General features: G+C 36.9%; 2 long non-coding RNA genes across 4 annotated transcripts in view; one reads left to right on the forward strand and one right to left on the reverse strand.

Moving 5' to 3' along the window:
* Window positions 1-24,452, forward strand: part of LOC110402011 — an 86,509-nt gene that overhangs the window by 43,859 nt on the left and 18,198 nt on the right. For all 3 annotated transcript variants that reach the window (XR_002440800.1, XR_002440802.1, XR_002440801.1), the window contains 2 exons: window positions 530-654; window positions 3,551-3,601. This is a non-coding gene — a long non-coding RNA (uncharacterized LOC110402011). The remainder of the gene's footprint in view (window positions 1-529; window positions 655-3,550; window positions 3,602-24,452) is intronic.
* LOC110402012 overlaps window positions 1-24,452 on the reverse strand; it is a 40,478-nt gene that overhangs the window by 2,043 nt on the left and 13,983 nt on the right. The window lies entirely within an intron of this gene.

A 24,452-nucleotide genomic window follows, 5' to 3' on the forward strand; every position in this document is an offset into this window, starting at 1 on the left:
GTTTCTTTGGTACTTACAAACTTTTGTACAGTACTGAATGTGTGTTCACGTGCAGTAGAAACCCAACATAACAGAAGACGCATTTTATTTTTAAAGAAAATTGTTGATGGAGGCCAAAAAGAAATTGATTAGGAGGTTCCTAGAGCATCAGTAGACTGTACTGAGTTGTTCTCAGCATCTTGCAAATGCTAGGTTACTTCCCTACCACCAGTTAGAATCAAGGTTAGAAATAAACTAATAAATAACACCAGGGAAAAAAAAAAGCCTCAAAGCTGATTGTCCTTCAGCTATTATAGTTTTCCTGTTAAAATTAGAAAAATGAAAATACAATTTAAGTCCTACTCATGCTGGATAGTCGAGCCATTTACTTTGAATATTTTTCATTAACTTAGTTTTTCAGATAGTATAGTATATCAGAAGTATGTCAACTTCAGTTAACCCTAGTGACACTACTTATTGCCTCTCTGAAGATTGACAAATATTGTATCCTAATTTCTAGCTTCCTGACCCATTTCTATCCCACTTCCAGACTCCATGGCCAGTATATATGGAAAAGACACTATAAGGAGTACCTAATGGTGGTTCAGCAAATGTGATGGCAATAACAGAACATCAAGTGCTGCATTCTTATGCTGACAGAGCAGGAGCAATCCGGTAGGAACAGCTCTCAAGTTCACCACTTCTATGAAAGTATTTCAGTAGTTGCTATAAAGTGTTTTGAAATAAATTTTTGTGTTTTGGAGGAACTGGACTGTATTTGAAACTTATGTTTGTAGTGATTGATTCCTCTACCTGACTTAATAAAAAGAGCTAGCTCTGCTTGGTATTTTGAAGTATGTTAACTTGGCTCTTTGTTCTGTAAATATGCAGATAATAAGTTGGTCATGGGAAGGAGTTTACGCTTGATGTTGGAGAGAGCTGGTTAGGAAGGTAGAGTGCCTTAATTTGGGCCTAGAGGAGTTTCACTAGTACAAGTAGGCTGAACATTTGTCCACCTCTGTTGTTTAAACAATGAACGTGGATTAGGCCATGTGTGTTAAGCTTGCTAGTACCTAAAGACTGCTTAATTTCTTTGTAAATGTGGTCATGTTCACAATCAATCTATTGCCCAACCTCCTCACCTTTTTAATGTTTGGTATTATTTTGATTCTTTTTTTTAAAAAAAAAAAAAAGCAAGTAATTTTAACATTAATAGCAAGTATTTTGGAATACTGCATCAAGAAAGCCTTTGCTGAAGGTCTAATACTCTCTAATGGGGAAAAAGAACCTTAAAAATGCTTTCAAAGTTTTAAACACCCTTTATTTCAGAATTTAGTTGAAATATTTTCATTACGATATAGACGATAGTGCCGCTGTTTTTGATGTGATGTGGACTCAGAAAACAAGGTAGCATGTTATGATTACTTATAGAATAGAATTATTAAGGTTGGAAAAGACCTCCAAGATCATCTAGTCCACCTATCCACCTTCCACCAATATTTCCCCACTAAACCATGTAACTTAGTAAAACATCTAAACATTTCTTGAACAACTCCAGGGACGGTGAGTCAACCACTTCCCTGGGCAGCCCATTCCAGTGCCTGACCACATTTTAGGAGAAGAATTTTTTTCCAAATGATGACATTGCATAGCCTATTTAATACAAGCTATAGAGACTGAATAACACTTTGTCAATGCATGGAACTGCACAGTTTTACCACAGTATGACAGGCTGGCATTGCACTGCACAGCTGGTCTTAGGATGTTTCATAACCAAATTATATTACACTAATCTTGTTCGTTTATGTTACACTGCTACTAGATTTCACAATGTGGCTTTTAGATGCATACCTTTTTTTCCCTCAATTTCTTTTCTCTGTTTCCCTATTAGGACCCTCGTGTGTCCATTCTACTTCTGCTGCTCTGCACATAGTGAATGTATGTAATTAACTTCTCCCTGCTCAGAATACAGGGCTCAGGCAGACTATCACAAAAGCGTTTTGAAAGGAGCAAGTGAATGTTGCCATCCTATATTGTACTCTGCTAGTAGACATACATTTATGCATGATGGCTATGGTTTATTAAAAGCTATGATTGTTCTCATAGTTTGTTCTCCCTCTTTTAATCTTTTGATGTAGCCTTCTGATCAGATCCTTCTTCGTTCCTATAGCTAGGTAACAATTTATCTGCCTTCTTGCAGGATGTGGATTAAGATTACTTTTGATTATGATACAGATAGTTATGATACAGATTACACATGATGGTAGCCCTAATTGTTAGCTATGGCTAACCATTTTATAGTCCAAAATCTCTTGTTTGTCTTGGTTATGCAAATATATTCACATATATTCACTAAGCCAAATGTACTTTGTATTCAGAAAAATTACACAGTACCGATTAGAAAATACATTATTCAGAGCATGAAATAGGAAATGAACAACTAGCCAATTAATACTAAAGTACATGAGAGCGCAAACATCTGCAAGCTGATTCAAGACGTTGAGTTATTAGCAAGGAAATATTTATTGGACAAGAGCTAGCTGGAATCAAATAGTAAGAGACTTGCCGTTAACTGATTCTAGAGAAACTCTAAGTACACTAAATGGTCTCAGTCTTATTCCTCCAAAACTCAGTACTGCAAACTGGGCAGGCTGGTTGTATGAGTTTGTATATGTGACTTATGGGAAGTTCAAGTGATCACCACAGCAGTCATAGTACCTCTTTTAGCACTGCAATTTGATACTCTCTGCTCTGGCTGTGAAACACTTTGCTTCCAAGGGCAAAAGGATTTGGAACATTATTGAGTGTGAGGTACAGGAATATGAAGTGCAAAACAAAGTTTTATAAAATTTTGATTAAATAATCCCACAACGGGAAATGACAATTATTCCTTAAATCATTAACTCAAATTTCTCTGAAGTACTCAGTTTGCTTAACATACCACCAAATAAGCAATACTCTATTAAAGTTAACTCAAAAAAAAAAAAAGAGGGAAACTGTTAGTAACATTATAAGAACTGATCCCTCTTGCATAATGTTTTTTTCTGGCTATTTTGTTAAACTAATCTTGCATAAGCCGTCTAATAAGAGTATCACAGGAATAAAAATGGGAACATTATTCTTAAAATCACTATTTTTTTAAAATACTTCCTTAAATAATGCTAGTGGTTAGCTGACATCTTTTCTCCGAGGAGTTTACTTCACATCTGGAAACTTTCACTGTGAGGAAGTATCCTTGCGATATTTAACCTCAGTATTTCTCTAACTTTTAATGAGAATATTTTGCAAACGCTTTTAATCCAGAGAAAAGCAATCAAATTCTTAGTGTGATTCCAACTCATTTGCTAATTGGACTAACCTTTAAGGAGACTATTTGTTCGTTTTCAATTTTCATGTAGCATTTGTCTCTTTACTTCTGCATGCATAATTTAGCACTCAATCATAAGTTGTAGAAAGTACATAAATCTTATTGGGAATGAAACAGTAGTTCATCATTTTTTTCCTTTAGTATGCACAACTGATTCATTCTGGTGCTGCAAATCTTACTTGCCTAACAAAATTCTGTTTGCAGTGTGAAAGCAGCATGTGGATTAAATGGCTCAATTAGTGGAAGATATTCAAGGTAAAGCCTACAAATGATCTTACAGTACTCTGTTGGAAGAAAAAGGTGAAAATGAAAGCTGCTATTTTCACTGCTGTTATTGGACATATTTTAATTTTGTCTGGTGTTCTACCACACTCTGCCAGCTGCTGAGTTTCTGTTTCAGTCATTGTTGAGATGAATGAAATGATGCTTTTTTAGCATTTAGTACAAAGAAAATAATTTAAACAGTGCTTCACATAAATGTTTGTACAGATCTCAAAATGTGTGATGTACTAAATAAGAGTCTAGCATAAAAATACACATTTTTAATTTGAAACAGACAAAATTAATTCTGCCGTGTCCATAGAGCTGCCTCAGATAACTCTGTCCAACCTGTAAGCATACAAGTGAATCTGTGATGAACAGTTCAAAAAACTATGCTAGGATTTTACTGTTCATTTTCCCAAATCATGTGGTACGGAATGTCACATGTCAGGTGCTGCACAACCAATCCTGGTGATGTAAACCAAAGAATAAGATGAAGTTTGCTACTCTCCAGTGCTTTAGTGAGAAGAAGATTTCTGATCTCAATTTTTCTGCAGCTGTATGTTCCTGGACTGGTTATATCTTAGCATTTGACAAAATTAGAATCAGGTAGGAGTTTGATAAGGCAAAAATATTGCATACTGAGACTTGAGCATTACAAATGATGTGTTCACAATGAATCAGCACTCAGGAACTCTGATCTGCTTCCATTGTCTTTATGGTGCCACTAATATTTCTGCCCTTTTGAGAACCCTGAATTGAGTATTGTGTGAGTCTGAGAGGTATTACAGTATAGGATTAAAATCACATGAATTTCATTTTGAGTAACTGACCTTAATAAAGCTTAAATCATGCAGTACTGTCAGTCTTATATCTGTGATTTTGGTTCTCTGCTCATCATATGAAACTATTTTTTGAGAATCTCCGGGGGCAAAAAAATAAAAAAGGAGAATTCATTTGGAATTAGCAGATGCCCTCTCCTGGGTGAGGCTTTCTCTGTAAGGGCCATTTGGAATGAATATGATTCCCCCTCCTTCTATCTATTGAATACACATTTCTAGATTGCTTTATGCATGCATGTGTTGGCAGAACTCTAAGTAGACATGATAGGAAATGGACCAATGAGTTGAAAAGGACTGGGAGAAGGGAGTTGTTTTTTTTTTTTTTTTTAATTTTGTTAATATGCAGTGTGATGTCTTCATGGAAAAGAGAATTTGATTATTGCCAGTATCTTGCATAGCACTGGAGCTATAGGAATAAATACATGTAATTGGCAAGAATCAGTGCTCCAAGACATGTGCATATTATATGTTAATCACCAGAAGAGATTATGTCAAGCAGAATATAATAAAGGAAGCAGATCTTCATTTCAAAAAGAGGAAAAGTTTTATCTATCTGTTGGAGGCAATGGTGACCCATACAAAAAAAAATTGGGATCTTTATACATCCATAAATGTCAGATATAACTTGGTAGATTATTAATTTTCAGACAAGATTTTCTTTATTCAAGAAAGTGAATGATGTTTCAAAAATATTTGAGAAATTCGTATGTATACTCATTCAACACTTTAGGTATTCCTTATAGCATTTTAAAGAATCCAATTTACAGTGAACAAGAGGAGTGGAGTTCAAATGTAGCTCAGAAATTCCATGTAATAAACATACCTGTCATTAATTTTTTTATACTAATTTTTTTTAATTTGTTCTGATAAACTTCTCCAGTGTTTACACAGCACTCTTGTTAATATTTTGTATGGTGTTACATATGTTCACAATTTCCAAAGCCTTCAGTTTCTTTCTTGCACACCAGTGCTTTACAAGATTATAAACAGTTGATGGCCTCAAGAGCAACTAGTGAAGATTGTTCTGAAATTCAGATGCTTGCTAAATCTCTTTCTTGGTATTTAATGCTGTTTTTTTGTTTGATATTTCCACTTGGAAGTGGACATCAAATGTGTGCTGAAAATGTCATTCTGAAGAAAGCTAAGGACTTGGGATCCTGGATGGAGTGGAATCGTCAGTCCTTTGACTACAGCAATATTCTGTTACCTGTTACTTATTCCCAGCCTGTAGTGTGCTGTGCTAAACTCAGTGAAACAATCTTTGCAACAGCATGGTTTTTTTAATAAATTAAATACAGCAAATGATCTTTAGAGCTATATACTGATGATTGCTGGTGACTAGTGACTTTTCGACAATTTGGTGCTAGTAATTGGTAAGGAATAACAAACAGCAATTAATCTCTCATGTCAAGTGATGATGATTCACCTCTGCTGATTGCTGGAGTGTGGTTAGTAATTGCTTGAAACTGATTCACAAACGAGCATTTTGTGGGAGCATTCTGGGAATGTGTTTCAGTGATAGACTGTTGTTGCCATACACTGGCTGATTACCAGTGAGTGCCACTGTACCATTGCCAGGGATTATTAGTGATTGCTGTTGACTTTCAGAGGTAGAGTGTATAAAATACTTGCTAGTAAGCATAAGTAAACAATTTGGTAGAGAGCCAAACCACAAAAAGGCAGCAAAACCACCACAGCTCTGCTGTCTACTGCTTTGTGTGGGTTTGCACCAAGTAATGTCAGTTGTTGATATTAGAAGTCTGGATGGTTGGGAAGGCATTAGCTGCTCTGAAATAATAAAGAACATAAATACTCACTCTAGCTATCCTATTTTCTGTTGCCAGTGAGAGCAGTGAGTTCCTTGTTGTTGAGGCCTGCTTTCTGCCTCTTCCCTTTGCTCTTTTCATTGCAGGTACTCCTCGTTTCAGAGTGACAAACTTCAAATATTCCTGTGTTGATGAGGAGTCTTACACTGGGTCTGCGTGATATAACTTAGTCACTTCTAAGTGATTAGTAGGATTAAATACCAAGATTTAAGTCATCAGTTGTCTTTCTGTTTATGGAGGTGATCCAGATAGTTTTTGATTTTCAGAAGAAACACAAAAAATATTTAGGGCCAGATTTAAAGAAGAATTGAGTAACTGACTCTTGGTTGTTCCTACAGTCAAGCGCTCCTTGAGGTATGCTTTTGTCATGGACAGGTGTTGCAAACCGACTAGCTGTTAAAGCTTTCTGCATATTATCTTGTCTTTCAATAAAAACCAAAAGCTGTGCTCTAGAGGTAGGAATGGGGAATGGAAAGAAAGGGGAGTTCATGATGGGTAAGTCCCACTCCAGTGGCAGTAACTTCCAATGAAAACCTTCCAGGGCAGCAATATTAGAAATTTCAGGTGCAAGACCTTAAGAAAAATAGCATAAGGGCACAAGAGCTGCCCAAGCAGCCTAGGTGAAAGGTTTCAGAGCTGCGAGTGGCAAGCCTACAGAATTGGAATTAGACAAACCTTATCATAAGAGGTAAGAAATCTAACATACTGTGAAAAGAAGTTTTAGATTTTAAGACTCTCTTTTTATGAGTTCTTTTTACCTCTTTCTGAGCAGCCAAAAACCACTTGACCAACCAGCATTTGAGGACAAGCTTTCATGGAAATTATTCTTTGCCCTTGGCTGCTTTGAGTGCATATTCATAGTTCTTTGGTCAGAGATTTGAGGGTTTTATTTTTCTCCCAGCTGTTCTGAACTTCTTTGTCATCGGGGAAAATGTTTGGAAAGGAATATAAAGTATATCAGAAATCCAAGGGCACTATGCTTGCTCCTTTATTATAGTACAGGTAGATAACAGCTGAAGTTAAAAATAAACAACAAAGACTCACTCTCTAATACTTGTGCATATTCGACAAGCCATCTAGAGATTAAAGTACTTTCAGACTTGAATGGTGAGATGACTTGGGCTGAAATCCAGGAATAGTTGAAAGTAAGATAAGCAGAAAAGATATACCTTAAGACCCTTTTTAAATGGAACATAAGATATCAAAGTGCTGAACTCAAAATAGAGTTTAGATAGGATTTGGGCATCTAAGTTCAAGAGACTGAATGGTGAGATTCTGCATAACAGTTTGAGTACCTGAGAACTTGTTGATTTTTCCATTCTCATGTTTTTTGCTTTTTGTTTCCAAATTGTTTGGTTTAAAAAAAACAGATATGGTGGCTCTGGGTTTCTACCTTAAATATATAATTGAGAACATTGTCCTGTTGAGCTTCCTTTGGAGGGGAGGGAAGACCTCACAGGGTTGTAAATGCATTACATAGAATCATAGAATTGCTCAGGTTGGAAAGGACCTTCAAGATCATCAAGTCCAACTGCAACCTAACCATACTGCTCTAACAACCCACCACTAAATCATATCCCTGAGCACCACATCCAAATGGTTTTTAAACACATTCAGGGATGGTGACTCAACCACCTCCCTGGGGAGCCTATTCCAATGCTTAACAACCCTTTCTGTAAAGAAGTTTTTCCTGATATCGAACCTAAAACTCCCCTGGCACAACTTGAGGCCATTTCCCTTTGTCCTGTCACCTGTCACTACTGAGAAGAGAGCAGCCTCACTCTCAGTGCAATCACCTTTCAGGTATTTGAAGAGAGCAATGAGGTCTCCCCTCAGCCTCCTCTTCCCCACACTAAACAGCCCCAGTTCCTTTAGTCTCTCCTTGTAGGGCATATTCTCCAAGCCTTTCACAAGCCCTGTTGCCCTTCTTTGGACCTGCTCCAGCACCTCAATGTCCTTTTTGTACTGAGGTGCCCAAAAGTGAACATAGTACTCAAGATGAGGCCTCACCAATGCCAAGTACAGGGGCAGGATTATTTCCCTAGTCCTGCTGTATAATTACTTTTTGAATGATGAATTTCATTTTCACTCTATAAACCTAGTAGCAAATTCAAAAGGAGAATCTAACCATAGTATTGGAAGATCATTCTTTCTTTTTTATGTTGAAAGATGCAGTATATAGTTGAATGTGATGAAAACACGTACAGTAGCAGAATTAGAGGATGAACACTGCTGTTTGTAAGGTTTCAGACACAAAAACAAGGCTCAGATTTTATATTTTGCAACACACAGCTTGTTGCCCAGTGTTTAAGAAGGACAGAATGGGCATGTTGACTTTCATAGGTATCTGGATTTTTCAGTGATTTCATTAGTCTTAAGATCACTAAAATATAGACAATATCTTTTTAGTCTTTCTGTTGTTTGGGGAGTAATGATTGCTAGTGACAGGGTGCAATTTGCAGTTTATGACTTCAGAACTTTTGAGATTCAGCTTCAAGCATCTCATTCTTTGAAGCTAGCTCATATAAGAAATGGTAGCCAAAGTTGTATTTGTGTAAACATTTATGGTTCACAGCTTAATGAAGCAATAGAAGCTCTCAGCAGGCTCCAAAAAATTGGATGTGCCTCATAATCATATTTATCAAAATGGCTGTGCTACTTGTTTGATAGACTACCCTTCAAGGAGTTGTGAACTCTGAACTGTTTTAAGGGTATCATCATCTGAATGTCTTGCCTGAATAAATTTTTCTCACAGGAGGAAATCAGCTGTAGACAGACACTGGGTTTAAAAATATTTATTATAAAAATTAGTTTATCTACAGTTGATTCCGGGCAAAACATTGGAGCTGGAAGATTTTACACAGAAGTTACTCTGCTAGGCAGTGGTAAACAGAAGATTAGTAATAATTTAATATTTATTATTTTAATAAGGGCCTGCACATTTCAACCTTCCTTACCATTGCGAAACATCTCATCTTGTCATTGTTGTCTTAACAAACATGTTTTCACACTCTGTCTGTTACTTTTACTCTATCTGAATTGTACATGATTAAAACTAGTGAGGAGAGTTTATGGAAGGAAAACATGAATAGTAAAGTAAGTTCCAAGGAGTGTGATGGATAGAGGTTCATAGATAAGTCATTAAGGTCCTTTGTAGGATCAAATGGCAGAGGAGTAAAACAGTGAAACCCTGTGCGGGACAGGAAACGAAGTAGCTCATTATCAGTCTAGTTTCCCTTGGATATGTTTTATTTGGACTGAGAACCAAGCAAGAGTGTCAGTGTTATGTGCTACATCCCCTTTACTTAAGTAGTTTCAGACCTCCATTGGATCAAATGTCATCTTTGTTCAAGAGATGGTAATTATCTCCCTCCAGAGAATGAAACCTACAAGAACACTGAGTTCCAAACTACTAAAGGGCAGTGTGGATTTTTCCTTTTAGATCCTTCAGCTGCCTTAGTACTCAAGCATCTAATTAGAATCTATAATGTTATATATATCATGAATATCAACAGGTATTCTAATCTCTTACTAGCCACCTCCCTCAGATACTCTCCTCAGTCCCTTTCAGTTAATTTTAACTATGATTTTGGAGCAAATACAGGCTTTTGTTTCTTTCTCATATAGTTGTTGATTGCCTCTATTTGTGTTTCCAAGATCTTCTACACATATGCTAATAGATTTCCAGAGGAATACAGGCAAAACAAAAGCTTTGCAATTTTTCCCCTTTCATCTTTAACAGCATACCCACTTTGAATAGAACTCCTTGTTTTGTGTCCTTCAGATAAAGAACTGATGCCATAAAATGCCTATGATGCATAATTGCTTTTTTAGTTAACAATTTTTTTTCTTCTTCCATGTACTTCCTCCAAATAACTAAATTATTTTTTCAGTTTGATTTGTGTGAATTTTGCATTTTACAGCATCTAGAATTTATCATTCGCTTGTTAAGGCTTTTTCACCTTTTCTGTTTTCCTGAAAATTCTTAGTTTTTTTTAAGAACTGTTTTTCTCATATTTCCTCTCCTTATCAGGGAGCATCTTCTGTGACTGAATCCCTTTTCTGATCAATTCAATGCCTATTCCACATCAGCATTATTGGATATTAATTAAGTATATTAAAATTTGCTAGCTAGAGCCTCTAATCAGTGTTGCTACTTACTTTTTTTTTAATTTAAGATAGTAAACCCATAGGAAAATAATTTTGAGCATTTTAATTAATATAAACCAAGCTGTGTAATTTACAATACAATCTGTGGAGGTATATAAACAAAACTTATTAATCATAACCGCAACAGACTACAAAACTCAATTACCAATATTTACACTTCTGTCACAGGCACTTATCTGATCCATGCCAAATACTGACAGATTTTAAAGACAATCACATTAAATATTAATCAAGCTTGAAGGATGCAGCCAAGAAACAGCATACTAAAGAGATACTCATCTCCAAAGACAACTGCATGCTCTGAATATTCAGTCTGAAAAATTGCCCTGAAAAATGTTTGAGATCTGTTTCAGTCCAATGTTGTTTCCTTTTTTTCGTATTTTTTCTTTCTGATGTATTTTCCCAAAGCTTCAGATATCCCATCCTCTGTGCAATGATTAAATACACAGAACAGGGCTTCTGTCTCAAGGGTTTTGCTTCACTTAAGAAGAACACTAGCAGAGTAAACCAGATGGAAGGGTTTTCTTTAAACATTTTTCTGCCCCTGTATACAACACTGATCACATGTCCGTTATCCCTTGATACCATGCTTTTTTTTCTTTTTCTTTTTTTTCCTTCTTGTGCTTCCATAGCCTCTCTTCTCTATTCTTGGATTTGTGGGGATTTTTTTTCCATAGCACCTGTTAGTCTGAGGGCAAACTTATGTAAACTGCTATGCAAGCTCTTTGTATTTCCTGTTTAGCATTTTTCCATGCCTGCCCACGTTATCTCCAGTGATTTCACTCTAACTCATGTCGCATCTTTAGCATTGCCTTTTGTCTTCTCTAGGAGTAGTGCTGTTTCCTTAGCAATCAGTAGGTGCTATTTTATTCCATCACCAGCTGTGTTATCTCAATTGCTACATCTGTTTTGCTCTATCAGATTGTTACTGAAGACTGTACTAGTCTTCTTCAGCCTTCTGTCATCCTCCCTCAGGCTCTGTCTAGGCCTGAATCCCATAAACATCAGTTGCCAGAACACCGTCTGACAGATTTTGGCCTGCCTAAATATCTTCATGGCTCTTTCAATTTGCAAAGCCAAAGCCTGAGCACACTGATATGACCTGTATACTCTTGCAGTCATTTCCTTGCAGCTGATTGAATGTTCAGCTTTTTCCTTTGAAAGACCATAAAAATAAAAAGCTGTGGCATAAGCCACTAGTTAGGATTTTGTGTGTCGGTAGGTCAAAGACAATTTAATCAGGAGACAAAATAGATTATAAACTTTCAACAGGGCAAGACTCAAATCCTCTTTTGTAACAAAACACCTTTCCTCAGTCCGTGGGTGAACAGATGTTTACAGTTTGCAAGGAACACTTTGTTAGCCACACCAGGCACAAGACAGGGATTCCTTGTATTCATCTATCATTAAATACTCTGAAACATCAGAGAGGGGACTCAGCTACTCACTAACAGGGCTCTAGACAAAGAGAAAAATATACAATATCCAGAGCCGCTTCACCATTTACAGTCCTCTAGAGAAGACCCTGGTTTAACTGTATACATATGCCAATAGCATTTGGTTCTAAATTGTACCAAACAAGATTTAAAAAAAAGTAGTAATTCTGGACTGGAATGGAAATCAAGGTGAGTGTTAATGGTACAACATTTCAGTCAGGTTATGGTGTGGTTAAAGGTATGTTCTTGGGATATTCCAGGGCAACCTATTTCTGGCTCATCTACCTTTCTAGAAGACGAGCCTATTCCAGAAAGCCTGCCTTTGCTATGAAAGGTTGCCCCAGCTAATCAACTGAAACACAAGAAGAAGCTAGGTCAGGTTTTGCTCCTGAGATTACTATGCCATCCTTGGGTCATTCAGTCTGTTCTGATTTGTATTTGTGCTTGTATTCTCAGTCTCTGGCCTGAACATAAAACTTCCTCTTTGTAAATCCATGCTCCGTCTTGCTTCTCAGCAAGGTGTAGACATCATAAATACCGTGGGGTAAAAGCACAGAGGCAGGAGCAGATGGGCAGAGAATGGATGTGAATGAACACTGTGGAGAAACAGCTGTACACTGAAAGAAATGATTCATAGCCAAAGACCAGCTCCTGATATTATTTTTTTCTACCTGTATGCACATCTGTCTGTGCAAATCTCCTAATGGCAACATTCATGCCTGTTCAAAAACATGCAGCTGGTTGGTAACATTCCCAGCTGGCATAAGAGGGGAGCCAAATAAACAGACAGTGCAATCAGGGGTTGCCTAAGGAAAAAAATGATAGCAGATGCAATCCAGTGCACTGCAGTGAGGGTTTGAATTCTACAGGTCTGCCTGCATGCTGATCTGATTGACTTGTATATTGAGGCATCTGTGGGGGAGTTACTAGGCACATTGTACAGATATGTTGGTGAAAGTCTTGTGGAACAGATTATCTGAAGTGGGATTGTCCAGGGTGGGGCACTTTGAGGGTGGATTATTCAAATTACCCTGTAACTGGAGGATTTCCCAAATCTCAGATTCCCCCAACCCACCTGAGCCTTCTCCACTATGGTGTTCCACAGTGATACCACTGAGTGCATTGTCCAATGCACAATGGACAGCTGGGCTGCTGGCTCTGTACATGCAGTCATTGAGACTACGTGAAGAGTAAAGTGTCTCGTAAGGCAAATATGGGTACCTGCTCCATTGATTTCCGTAGGATTGTTGTGGAGTTAAAGTATGTTTGGGTATGAGAAGTGAGCCCTTCTAAATATACTTGTCATGCTTCTTACAAATTATTAAGAATTTCATATTACTAACCATTTATATATTACTTTAATTCTGTACTTTGCAGAAGACAGGAGGTTGGGAATTATACTGCCTGGGAAAGAAGACAGAGATAAGACTACCCTATTTAAAAATCTGCGGTAGTAGCTCGGATGTTGAATGCCAGAGTTAGAAATAGGTGCACTGAATTCTTGTACAAAGTACGTATTATGAGAACATGAAGAGTGCAGTGGTCATTCCAGGCGGGTTACTTTGTGCACACACACAGTTGTTGTGAAGCTGTCCTTCAGTTACATGTGCTATTGCACTGTATTTTTTTGGTGCAATTTTTCTGTTGGGATGAGGCTATCTCAGGGACAAAATACATCTGATGAGACACTTGTACAACCACTGCTAGTGCTGAACATTTTCCATCATAATGCTTGATTTTAATTATCAATTTGTTCAATTTGCAGTTCAGACTGCAAGCTTTTATTTTAATCTCTACCTTAGACCTATGCTTGTTTGTTTTATTTAGTTTGAGTGAGGAATGTTGCAATGGATTTTTAAAAGCAAGACTTGCTGGTGGGAGCCAGTTTACTTGTGAGAATGTCTATGCGAACTTACTGGGGTCTATAGTTGTGGTATCAAATGCCCTTTGATAGACTAGTGGAAATCTGTTACTTTGCCCAAGATAACAACCTTTGGAAGCCAGCATGCACACACAGAAGACAGAAAAGGCTTTAGTGTTCCAACTGCAGGGCATAGGCTTTCTTATCACATAATTTTTAATTTGATAAAATGGAACGTAAGAGTGGCACAAGGACTAAATTCACAGGAAACAGCTGTATAAACATGACAATAACAGTTTAGAATGTAATTTAGTGTCAAGCTGCTAACTTGCCTGTTGGGTTCTGTGCTTAACACAGTATCTTGCATCATGAATGAGAGAAAAAAAATCATTATTGCTCAAATTGATGTGTCAGCTTTTCTTCTCCGTGACTTAAAAGGACGTACAAACTTAAGAGTTCTTGGATCTTTCAGATCTCTAATGCAAAAGATTCAATTTGTTGTCTTAGCTACTCTGGTTTTCAGAAAGAATTGCCCAAATCTCTTTTTTTATGTGCTTTCTCTAGAACTGCTTATTCATGCACTGTTACACTGTCCACTTTTCATGGTCAATTTATAGAGGATAACAACCTAATAATGTGACCCCCAATGAAATTCTTTGCACTCAAGAAACGGTCTTTTCAGAAATCCAGAGGCAAAAGGTCTGAGTCTATTAAGAATCTGTATTACTTCCTAGCAGGATATGATTTTACCACAGAAATTATTCCTGCATTGTAAAGCCTGAAAAACTATATTTTTCCTGAAATCGGAGTTGAGTTAAATATCAGGCTTCTTGTGGAATCACAACCCATTGGAAAGATTTTCTACTGCTGATTCATATGAAAAAGTAGAAAGACTATATTCAAATAATTGAAAGCCAAGAGGACATTTGTTAAAATAGGAGCATGATGCATTGCTGATTTGCTTTAACAAAATTAGATAGCTTGTACATTTTACTTTAAATTTTCCCAGGAGAAAGCATCAAAAGTTAGTCTAAAAATAAACAGATTAAAAACATAATTGAAGCATATCTGACTACATTTCCTGTCCTACATGCTCTGTGAGAGAGATCAGCATTTGCTTTAATTGCCACCACTAGAGTAATTAGTCCATTTGACAAGGTCAATTAAAAATAATTTAATAACACTGTCTAATATTAAGGTGAGGAAATTGCACATGTATCAGCATCTTTAACAGATTCACCAGAATTTCTCAGCCTTTTCAGAAGGTATGTCCTAATTATAGTCCATCCTAGAAAATTTAGCAACTTTTAATGTATTTGATAGGTAAATGAAAACACAGGGAAAAAAAAAAAACAAAAGACTGAATCCTTGAACTTCTTTTTAATCGTTTTTGGGTCTGCTCTTAAATCTAAAATTTTAGTCCAAAATTTTTTCTTTATTTTTGCCTAGCCCTGGCGAAATTTTCTGCTCTTTAGAAGCCCTCGCATTGGGACTGAAAGCTCCCTAGGCACTTGGAACTGTCCTTCCACATGTACTAAGAATGTTTATAGTCTGAGCACCTAGTTTGTGCAAATCTTGCTAAGATCCAAAAAATGACACAGAGAAAAAATATGTCTGCAGTAGACACAGTGCAACAGAGATGATCTACTCCTTCAGTTTCAGAGATTCTGAAACCCATGCCTCCAGAAAGTGTGCTATTTGATGTGCTATATCTGTTCATGGGTCTGAAGGCAGGGCACAGTCCTCCTAAATTCATGCCTTTGTCTAGGCCATCATCTTAAGATTATGTGGAGCAGAAGGAGAGCACAAGCAGGTGTGTGCCTCATTGTTCGCATGCTTGTTCACCTAGATGGATAGCACTGTGGTGCTCCTACTACCAAGTTTGTTTCTGTATTTTATTATTAGACAGTCACTGCATAAATATAAAATAGTTCTTAGGCAATTAACTAAAACACTCACCTATGTGGAACATATCCCAGGTATTGGCTTTAACTGAATTTCTGATACATTAAATCTTAAATTCTGTTATGCCGTGACAGCTTTTCAAAGGATGATGGCAAGCACTACCACCATTAGTCACTGAGTCTGCTGAGTAGCTCTTGCATCTCGAGATATGATGTATGCATTTTAAGCTCCTCAGACTTAAGAAAAAAAACAAAAATCTAAACATACCAACTCCTGCTGAGTGACAGGCTGTTACATGAAATGCAGCTGTAATCTCCCATTTGATAGAATTTAGAACATAGCAAGCCATGGTTGCAAAATACGGTTGCCTTGAGTCTGATTGTATCAATATACAAAAGCTGTATTGGGAACATTTACTGTAGTCAGGCAGAGAAACACCTAGTTTCTTTGTTCTTAATGGCCTATCATTGTGTGTTAGAAAATGAGCTGGTCAATTCTGTGCACAAAATACTAGCAAGGCTACAGCTGAGCCAGACTGAGGTTGCCAGTATCCGTGCCCATCACTACCCTCTATTCTTGCTCATGGCAATTATTTACTCAGTGTAGTTGCCAACAACTTATTTTCTTCCCAGCCAAGTTCTGTGGAAATGGCCCAGATTACCTTACACACTTGTAATAGTAAATCTCTGGCATAGCCACCTTTGTTTTGCCAGTACCAGGTTAGAATGAAACCATCCATGGCATGTCTAAGAAGTCACAGGTATATGGCAGTTCAGGTGCTTCTAGAATTGTGGCAACTGATCCAGAAATTCCTATTGTTGGATTTTTGATTGTAAGTACCTGAAATTAATCATTTAATAGGCTTTCAGTGCATGAGCATGTATGTTTGTTTGCTTTTAAATCTAAGCAAATATGTACGTAATTCCATTTCAACAATGGAGAAATGACTGGACACTGCATTTGTAGCTTACAAAATGGGAAAAGAAGAACATAACTTTTATCCACTGAATCTAAAATTCTAAATGCAAAAAAGCAGTGTACACCCTCTCATTGGTAAATGCTTCAGCATGCTTACTGGTTACGTGAGCTGGCAATGTGTGCTTGTAGACAAGAAGGTCAGCCATATCGTAGGTTGCATCAAGAGAAGCACAGTCAACAGGTAGAGGGAGGTGATTCCACCCCTCTATTCTGCCCTCATGAGACCCCACATGGAGTTACTACATCCTGTTCTGGGGCCCCCAACGAAAGAAGGACATGAAATTGTGGGAGTGGGTCCAGAGGAGGGCCACGAAGATAATCAGAGGGCTAGGGCACCTCCTGTACAGGGATACACTGAGAGAGTTGGATCTCTTCAGTCTGGAGAAGGCTCCAGGGAGACCTTATAGAAGCCTTCCAGTACCTGAAGGGGGCCTACAGGAAAGCTGAGGAGGAACTTTTTATAAGGGTGTGTAGTGACTGGATGAGGAGAAATGGCTTTAAGCTTGAAGAGGGTAGATTTAGACTAGATATTAGAAAGAAATTATTTATTGTGAGAGTGATGAGACACTAGAACATGTTGCCCAGAGAGGATGTGGATGCTCCCTCCCTGGAGGCACTGTAGACCAGGCTGGATGGGGCTTTGAGCAACCTGTTCTAGTGGGAGGCATCCATACCTATAGCAGAAAGATTGGAAATCTTAAATGTACCTTCCAACCCACATCATTCCATGATTCTGTGTGAAGGTACAGGGACATCACAGGGCTATGCATTAAAGCATAAATTCTACTGTCTGCATTTCATCTGCTTATAATTATGATGTTTGCTTGTCTTGGTCTGTCTTTTTCATCTAAATCTTGATATTCATGTACTGGAACAACGAATAAGATACTACTTAAACTTTTTGAAGTACCTCTGTGTCATTGACTTCAGATAAATGCATTTCTCTCCCTCCCCTTCCCATTAAAGTAAAAACTGCTCATAATGTTATTCAATTGAAGGGTTGACTTTTGCCATTCAATTTCATCTAGTTCATTTGGCTCAAGGGGAGACATACAATGAAAAGTGATTATCTCAATTATGTGCCTTGAAAATGAAAGGAAAGTATGTCTTATTGTGACTACTTTTTCTCTGACTCAACTTCTGTTTTCTTTCTTAATTCCAATAGTATTCTCTTAAAATTATTAGCAACGTATTCTAATTCCTTATTATATTACAAAACATCTACACAAGGGGGGGCTGTTACACCTGAACTGAGGCTCCTTATAGAACTTCTGCTGAATAAATCCATTATAATAAATTCCACAAATGGGCAGCAGATGTCAACTCTCCAACTCTGATTAAAAGATGATCCTTAAAATTCTGTCTTACTTCAGATATTCCCTACAGTTTTGTTTTATTGCTTTCCTGAACCAATCATTTCATTTTGCTTCCCTGATTATCATCAGGAAGAAAAGTCATAATGGTGAGATATCAGGAATAGGTGTTATTTGTTTATAAACAAGAAACAGCTGTTGCAGGAGAAATCTACCAGCAAGATAGATGTGCATAATGAGCAAAGGGGGAAAAAAAAAAAGTAGAAGGAAAGGCATATTAGAGCAGAGGCACAAAACAGGGCCAGGAAAATGCAACTGTGAATAAAAAGTTTGAGTGCTGTAGGACATTAGCTAACAAATAGGATCTGAATCACTCCTCTTTGCTTTTGTTTCTACAAAGAGTGCGTACTAATATTTATTTTTTGTAGAGCCTTTTGGAATCTACTTGTAAATTGTTAAGACTTATTTCCATTTTTAAAAAATTAAGCCTTCTGATGCATCAGAAACACAAGTCAACTAAGAACCAGGGAAATATAACTAAATAGGAACACATTTTAGCACGTGCAAATCAAAGCCTCTGTCTTCCCCTGCCCATCATCCCTTTGTGCACTTCCCCCACTCCCCTTCTTCCCCCTTTCCCCAGAGATAAGACACAAGATGTATAACCCTCAGTCCAGGCCTCTCTCTCTTTTGGTAATTATCAGCAAGTTCTGTAGCTCCTGGAAGAGCATCTGGAAATTCATCTATTCTGGAATAAACAGAGCAGGTGGGACAAGGAGAGTAAAGATTTCCTCATTATATAATGAGAAGGTCCTTTATAGAAAGAAATGGGAATGTCATTGTTGGAAGCATTTAAAGTCAGTCTGATCAAACTAGTCACAATCTAGTTACACATTTCTAGAGGAAATTTGTGTTTTAATCTCTAGGCAAGATTGGATTAGAAAACCTGTAAATGATGAATTTCCACAACATCCATCTGGAACTATGACAAGCATCTGTTGCACCACAGATGTACTGTTCAAGAAAGCAATGAAGCTTACTGAACTATCAATTCTAGCCAGTACTTAGCATATTGGCCTTAATAGCCTCAGTAAAAAATATGTATTTTGAGTTATCCTTAGTCCTCAGCAGATAACTTGTTAAAATAACTTCGGTAAGAACAAATAGTGAATGAATGGCACGGCCAAGAAAATCTTGTTGTGCCATCTCTTCATGGAACCATTGCATCATACACATATGTACTTTATATATGAAAGTCTTTTGCTGACATGATATACGGGAATCACACAAAGACTTATTTCTGTAGGAGACTATGTTATTTGTGTGTATTAGAATTGTGTAATGGAGAAATGTTACTCTATAGAATTGTCTGTGGTTCTAAAGAAATCATCTGCAGTTTATGCTGTTTCTGGCTAAATCCAGACTAAATAGAGTTTAGGAAGTGATAATTATGTCCCCTTTCAGTCACTGCCTCTAATCCTTACTTGAACAAGTGAGCAATTACAATGTCATGGTGGATTCCTGTAGCAGTAACACAGAGAGTTCCTATTAGTTAAAGAATATATATCGCTAAAGAACACTTCACTGACTGCATGTAAAACACTTTCTGTGCATCAGTTGGATATTTGCACAAACAAAAACCTGAAATCTTTATTTTCACAAGCAAAACTCTTAGATTTCTGTAGTCTAGTTATCAATGAGGACAGAAATCAGTAGTACAGTTTTAAGAAGACCTAGCTCTCACATCCTCATTTTTTTCTTCATATGACAATGTAATTTACAGTATCACGTGCATGTGCTGATGGGGGAGACATGGACAGACATTTGAGAAGAGGTTTGAATACCACTTTAAAATTTGACCTGCTTTTCTGAGTTCAAAACTTCGTAGCCTATTCATAACTCTATGCAGAAATCTCATGTGAAAGGTTATTTTTCCAGGTATCTTTTTCCTTTAATTTTTATTTTAAATGGATTTTGACAATGGCATAATTATTCTGTGAGAAAGGTCAAGTTTGAACTCTCACTTGGCAAATAACATTGGGAGTCAGATGTTCTTATATTCTTCAGGTAGTTCTAGCCTTTGATGCTGCCTGAAAAGAGTACACCGCTGAATTTAGATTTGGTTTCCCCTCATTCATGAAGCACATCAGAATGTTTCAAAGCATAAAATAAAATATTGGGTTAAAATTAAGGAGAACTACTTCTAGTTTACTCCTTTCTCACTTTATCCACAAACTCAACCAATTATTTTCAGTATAAATTCCTATACTTCCATCCTTGGAGTTGCTTAGAAGCCACCTGGACAATGTCTTGAGCGGCCTGCTCTAGTATATCTTGCTTTGAGTGGTTAACTTGACTAGATGACTTCCAGAAGCTCTTCCTATTGTCAGTTATTCTGTGATTCCTATCAAGGTTTTTTAAGTGCCATTCTTGAAATTAGCCTGGAAATGGCATATAATGAATATACAGTGAATGCTAATGGTGTTTAAAACTCTTTCTCCCACTTTTCCTAATTGAAGTAGCTTCTTTACAAGATAATAGGACAAATTATCCATGAAAGCAAGAGTGAAATTTGTGGAATTTAGCTTGGAACTTCTCTGTGTGTTTAAACTGCTCCTGTTCAGTAATTAATCTGTTACCCCATATGATGCCCTATCCCACCTCTTTCTGCCCTGGTTCAGCTGCTCAGCACTCTTAAAGGCTGTGTTTCCTAACTGCCTATACTGCCTTTGCCTCAGAGCAGACAGGAGGGCACTTGAAATTTATTGAGCCTTCACAGTGGCATGTAGGCAGGAAGGTGGAAGGTAGAGTCTCAATGTGCCAGGAATGCTTCAAAAATTTATTAGCCAAATGCACTACCTAAGGACATTCCAGGCTTCACATATATGGCCAGCACATGCTTCTGTTAAATGATCTCACTGTGGTCACACTTATAAACAAGCTAAAAAAAAAAAGTGATGTAAATGTAACCTAGGTTTGTGGAAGAGGCCTGTTACGTTTTTTGCAATCCAAAAATAAAACTGTAGATTGTCCATTCTATTTCAGCAAAATTATGTTCTGGACACCAGTATTGTATGTGGTACACAAATACTTAACTTTAGATATAGTCATTGTTCCCACTGACTGCAACTAGACTAGGCAGTTTTAAAATCAGCTGAATGTCTTAGTTTGTCAATAGTTCCACCTTTCTTGATGAATAATCCATGTTTCCAACAGTCTTTGGGATAATAAACTCAGTAAAGGAACAATTTAATACACAGAGTGAGATGGTGTCAAAGTCTTCATGTACAGTTTCCCAAAAGGTTGTCCTCATTATTCAGTCTTTAAAGGCATGGAAATTTAGGACACAGAATTTGGCTTGCTCAAGATAGAAAATAAGGAGAAAATTGCATCTTCTAACATACTTATAAAAATAATGTATGTTCTAGGCTAAGATTAAAATCAGCCACTGAACCAATGCTTATTATTTATTGACTCAGGAGATAAATGAAAAGATTAACTTTACTCACTTTCCAGACATAACTTATTATTTAGAAATAATGTTCTAATCAGTGAAACGTTTAAGAAACAAAACCCTTACTTTTAAATAAATATGAGCACTGCATGGTTAGGAAAAAATATAGCCTGTTATGAGCAATAAATACAGAAAGTAAAAATGTAAAAAAAAAAAAAAAAAAAAAAAAAAAAAAAAAAAAAAAAAAAAAGAACAAATTCTTAGCATGATTTAAACTGTAATGTTACTGTAGTACATCTCTAATATGTGATGTTGCCATCCATAAAAGAATGGGGAGAGGACGCACAGTAGTAAGATATGAGTGCTATTCAGAGAGACATTGTATACATAACAAGTGCTAGCATTCTTAAATTAAAATCCTGGAAGCAGGTGTTCATCTCCCTCATTACTGTTGTTCAGGAAATCAGAAAAGTGAGCAGCAGAACCAACAGACAGCTTTTGTACAGCAGATAATGGATAAAAGTCCTTTATATCTAGGTCATACTATAAATAATTATAAACTGGATGTTTACATATATGTAATATGCTCTATTCACATAACCATTTCCTCTTCCCTTGAGACAAAATAGAGGAAATACAATGTTGCTGTTTTTTGTTGCTGGGAATGTCTATTAGAAGAAGCATATTTCATTCTGCTTAGGACTACCTTGAAACCTGAATGTATTTTAATGTTGTAGATTCCACTTCCTTCCCTTTGCCATCCCAGTGTTAACTGGAACAAAAGCCAGCGACAGTGGTATTTCACAACCCTGTATTGCAGGAATGAATCTGAACGTTGGGAAGTGTTTGAATGGAAAAGCAAAATTCAAGGTAATATTATAATATACCTTGAAGTTAACAGTCTGTTAATTTGTTCTTATGAACAGGAAACTTCATGGTATCTAAATACATCTTGAATCTGTTGTTGCTTTTTTTTTTTCTCTTATTTTTGAAAGCATTACTTTGCTGGATAAACTTTTAAACAAGATATTTATAGTTTGTATGCAGTAACTCTGGAGGTGTGTCTGGGAACAACTTCATCTAATCCAATCATTGTAGAACACAGTCGGTTTTCTACCTAGGACTTGATCCAAAAATAAAAGCTGGTATTCTTCAAAAGTCTGTCAGCCTCGTGAGTTTTAAAGTGATACCACATCTGAAATGTGCTTTGTGTTCTATGTCTTTGCTTTGCTGGCTTTTTAAACAGCAAATACAGACAGCTACAGAAAAATGAGACTAGTCAGGTTGTTTCCTTCTTGGTCTACTTTTAAGCAAGCATTGCAGGTTAATGGAATTTTCTTATTTAGAAACCAGTTGGTAATGTTGTTCAGGCACTTAGAGTCACAGTGCTTATTTAAAAACATTCAAACCCTGTTGGTTTCTTCTCCATAGGATAAAGCCATTGTGGGGAATTGAATCTTGTGTAGGGGATCCTTAGTCACTGTCTGAAGGGTAATTAATGGGAGTCTCCATTGCAATGTCTCTTGCAACAGCATCTTCAGCTGGATTGGATAAGTCTCCCTGAAATGTTATTTTAACATTTTCTTATGACTGGCTGGCAAGTCCTAGATGCATTGAGCTTACAGTTTGTTAGTGTATAAAGCTCCCTGTGAGTCATATGTACTGACTGTTGGAAAGACTTCATGTACAAAACAGATTTTCACACACATACAGTGACCATTTGTTGAAATAATAACTCAAACTCTACATTACTACTGAAAGCAGTGTTCTGTAAATCAAAATGCCAGAGTTGATGGGATTGTGTACTTGTGAGTGTTATCTTGGTCCAGTAAATGCAGCATTCACTAGCAAGTTTAGTAGTAAAGTCTGTTCTTTACTGCTTAAAATCCATAGAATAAAGACCATGACCTGTGGCTTCCTGCTGAACATAAGTCTACCCTTGGCACAAAGCAGCTTTCTTTTGGCTGATCATCCTCGTCTGGAAGTCATTTCTGGAACTCCTATCTAACCTCCTTACCCTAGCAGTTCTCCCACTAAGTCAACCCTTAGCACTTGAACATGTAGTCTTTTAATATGACAACATTCATTATTTAATTATTAGAGTAACAGAATCCTTAACCCTTTTTCTTCTTGTTAGGGTATTCTCTTTGGTGTCACTGGTAATCATGGCTCCATTCCTGTCCTATACAACATAACACACTAGAGTAACTTTTTTTGTATCTTGTCTGTCATGTTAAGAAAGCTTTGTCCATATAACTACTGGGTAAATCAATTATGGATGGCCTTGTATGGATTTGTTTCATATAAGAAAGTCAGATCTAATAGTGAAGTCCACCTGACCTTCTTTAAAAGGTTTCATTACTATAAAATGCTCAGGTTAGTGTTTACCAGTGGAAAATAGGCTCTGTATGTGAAGTAAGAAATCTCGTATGTAGTTTCAGCCCAGATGGGAGCATAACTCAGAACAGGAATTTTGTCTTAATAAAAACATTAGATAATAACTGTACTTGATATGTCCAGTTTGCTTGGATCCAGGCTGCAACCATCAGACATTTTTCCATAATCTGTCACTGATTTTTATTTTATGTTTAATATCTTATTAATATAACTACACTGAATATCATTTTTCTTAATCACGAGTAGAAGCAGCAATTCTGTTACTGACAAGACAGAAACATGAAAGGTAATGCAGTGAGTAATAATTGACATATCCGGCCCTTGCATCTGGAATAATATTACATTTTAAAGTGAAATAAAAGGCAGGATTTGGTGGTAGGAAACGTTTTGCTGAAGTAAGGAGACTGTTAGGGGCGGGCATCTATTTCCTTTTTGAATTTTTAAAAATGAGGGTATTCCTTAGCAAAGAGCTCTTCAGAGGAAAGTACAATTTCTGTCTCCCAGAAAAATCTTCTACATTGGCCCCATCCAGCCTTGCTCTGATTTTGCACTTGTCCTGATGCGACATCAGTTGTGAATCTCATTCATTTGCTATTTCTTTTTTTCCCTCCTCGGTTTGTATTATCTTTCCCTTTATCTTTCCCCTCCTTCTTTTTAGAACAT

Source organism: Numida meleagris, chromosome 6 (genome assembly GCF_002078875.1).
Source record: "Numida meleagris isolate 19003 breed g44 Domestic line chromosome 6, NumMel1.0, whole genome shotgun sequence".
Classification (NCBI taxonomy): domain Eukaryota; kingdom Metazoa; phylum Chordata; class Aves; order Galliformes; family Numididae; genus Numida; species Numida meleagris.